The following is a 3,696-nucleotide window of genomic DNA, read 5'->3' on the forward strand; positions in this document are numbered from 1 at the left end:
TATATATATATATATATATATATATATATATATGCATGTATATATATATGCATGTATATATATGTATATATATATATATATGTGTGTGTGTGTGTGTGTTTGCATATACATATATGTATATATACATGTGTATCTATGTATGTGTGTGTGTTTGTATGTATATATATAACTCTAAAACATATGTTGATTATTACCTTCTGTTTTCCTTCATCAAGTGTAACATTTGGAGATATATATACTTGTATATGTGCATGAATGCATATATGCACATACACATATGCAAAATCTACTTACATACACTTCAAAATTGAATATAGACACGCTGATGTATTATCATTGGTATTCTTGTTGTTGCTGTTGTTATTTTATTTGTTGTTACTGCTATTATTTTTTTTTTAAATGAAGCTGAAGGTGAAAATATTCAGAATAATTAAGTACAATTTATTTTTCTATAAAATATATTATATTAATTTTATTAGAAGAAATATATTTCGTACTGTAAAAAGATAATAATTACAAACAATATTTAATATCTTCTCTAAACGTTAACGTTAGGATATTGTGGTTTACTTACACATACGTCAAATATTTGATGGAAAGAGGTTTTGTGAATCAAAATGACTTCAGTACATAACAATGTTTTATCGAACTGGAAGCATGAAATTGTCGACTTCGGGAGAATTTTAGTTTGAAGCCATTGCTATGCGCCATTTTAACGCTTTATTCCGAGAAGTAATATCTGATGTAAAAACAGAATTAAAACAAATTTATGTAAAAACTACATCTGAGCTACCAAGAGATCCCTTATGTATCCATCCGCCAAAGTTTTCTCAGCTAACAGCCAACGGTCTAAAAAGAAAGGTGGCAAAATACTGTAGTTGCCATGGCTTGATCGTGCATCTTAGATAACCTGGGAACAAGCAACAATAACATGCACTGATCAACAAAGGAGACGTGATATTTTACTTCTATTTGCTCATATTTTTATTGGCCTTCACTCAAGTTTTGTATATCTGCACAACAAACTTCTGTTTAAAAATTGTGAACTCATATTTACAGTTCATGTCGACAGTTCAAATAAAAATACAGCGAACATGACACAGTAGCCATTCTTTTGCAGGTTGTTTTAGGTCTCAATGTAGTCACGAGCAGAGATAGATATTCTCTCGGTCTCCCACATATCATCCATAAAAAAAATCTGAGGATATGACAGCGGGAGTAAATAAGAGCTGCATTAGCTCTAGATTTCTGATGAGAAGATTGGAACAACGTAAAATAAGTGCCTTGCTCATGGACACCACACCTTGCATGATCCAGGGACAAAATGCACAACCATATAATCCTGAGTCCAACACTCTAATCACTAGGCCATGAAGCTTCACTACGGTTGGTTTATTTTTCAGAAAAATGATGTAATTTTTTTTTATTTCAATTGCAAGGATTATAGCTTTTTATGAAATCTATATCAACATTTTTTCGAAATTAGATGAAAATCTTAGAAATATGTCAATGCGCTCAGAATTAACGAGACTGAAAAATTTGTAATGGCTGGACCAGCTATAAATATTAGTGAAATGTCCTTAAAAGATCATACCTAACCATCTCAAAATAAGAATAGACACGATAACTTCGTGCAGGGCAAACTCTACTTAAAAAAAAGGTGGGGGAGATAGTCGGTTTAGAACTTCTATCATAGGTTACCTCGATCAAGCCTTACTAGGTCATAAGTAACAACAAAATAACTAGTAGGAGATATTACATTCGAATCTCAGCTATAACTGCAAAAGAGAGAAAACAAAAGCATGAATATATGGGAATGCAATGAATTCAAACACGATGCTACTTTTACTGTGTATATGTAGAGATAAATATATCGAAATGTAAACGTTTGATTTCAGCTAATCAGTCCCATTAAATACCTTTTCATACTTGTTTTTTTATAGCAAAACGGAAGTGTCTTGTTTAAAAATATATAAATACATTTATAGATAAACTATCAAAACAAATACAATCTCAATTAAATTTTATGTCAGTATGTAGGTGTACGTGTATGACTATAAACACAAATATATATGCTTTTAGATGTGTGTGTGTGTGTCTATTATATTATATTATGTTATATTATATTATATTATACTATATTATATTATATTACTACACACACTGTACATTTATTGAAAGAGCACTCAATCCTTGAGAAAAAGTCGAGTTGATATTTATTAGAATCTAGTCAGTGGTTTACTCTCAACTTTACTCTTTCACAGAAGGACACAGAAGGATGTGTACTTCAAATTCTTGAATGAATATTTTGAGATGGGAAATGAAGAAAATTTGATCCGTAGGAGCAATGGTAGGCTAAATTGTCAATCCTGGCTACGTGATCGAACTCGTAGTTTTCAGAATTATTTCTCTTGTTCTACAACGTATTGTAAAGATAGGCAACTCAGGGTTGTTATCTTCAAAAGCATTGCTTTTTCCAGATTGGTTGAAAGATATTTAGAGCTGTTTTGTACGGATGATTAGTATGAATTTGTCTGCGATTCAGGTCTCTAGGGATTTTGGATGTTACAATGACGTCCAAGTATTCATTATGATCAGTGATAGTGTTAAATTTTCTTACAAAATCGAGAGATTTTGAGGATGTAGACAAAGAAAGACAAAAGCCCACAATATTGAATTGTACGCTAAAAGTCTCGTTATCAGTGACATAATAAACCACTCGCTAACGACAGCATTGCATGTCCATTACTTTAGTATCATTATGATTTTAATTTTAGGGTTGATAATAAGAATCCTCTTGCTAACAATTCTCATTTCACTGCAACTTTTAGTGAGAATGCTAACCTCTTTGCCTCGTATTTGTGGTGCAGAATGTTGTCTTCCTTTTTTTGTTTCAATGTATGTTGGGAGATAGTTTAAATATTTTCATCTGGTTGTTTGAGGTTAAAATCTGTTTTTCAAGAGCAACTCTAGCTATCTTTTACATCTAAAATATCTGATGGAACACAGATACATTCCTCATCTGTGTGTCTGTGTCAAACTAAGTAACAATGGTGTGAACCTCTGAATGGTGTGTGCGTGCTCGAATTGCCTATGAGTGTGATTGGCCACAAATGCGAACCTCGCATGATGCATTTTATTCATAAATGTCGCCTGAGATGTGAACCACAAACAGCGCGGTAATGTATATGTACATATGTGCATATACGCATATGTTCGTGCATATAAGCATCGGCGAGAGCATGTATATACTTTTGCATGCGATTTTAGGATGAAAGTAAATCCTCTTAGATTCAGGCAAAAACTACTTCCATTTAGATTCTCAAATAAATATGATAAATAAATATCTAAATGAATAAGTAAATATAATAAATAAATAAATATGAAAAATAAATAATTTATAATAGCTAAATGAAAAAAAATAAAATTATCAAAATAGACTACAAAATATTTTAAAGATAGCCGTAGATATTGTTTGGGGCAATTTTTCGTGCTTTGTTACTCATTATAACCGATTCTGATAGACTTAATTCATTTCCATATCCAGTAGACATCCTATTGCTAAAATCTGATCAACTGACAGAGTTATTTTTGATCTAATGATGCTAGATTCATAGGAAATAATTAGATTTCTGATGTAACGAAGGGTTAAATTAACGAATATCTAATTCATTGCTAGATATTGTTATGCTTCAC

This window comes from Octopus bimaculoides, chromosome 2 (genome assembly GCF_001194135.2).
Source record: "Octopus bimaculoides isolate UCB-OBI-ISO-001 chromosome 2, ASM119413v2, whole genome shotgun sequence".
Taxonomy (NCBI): Eukaryota; Metazoa; Mollusca; class Cephalopoda; order Octopoda; family Octopodidae; genus Octopus; species Octopus bimaculoides.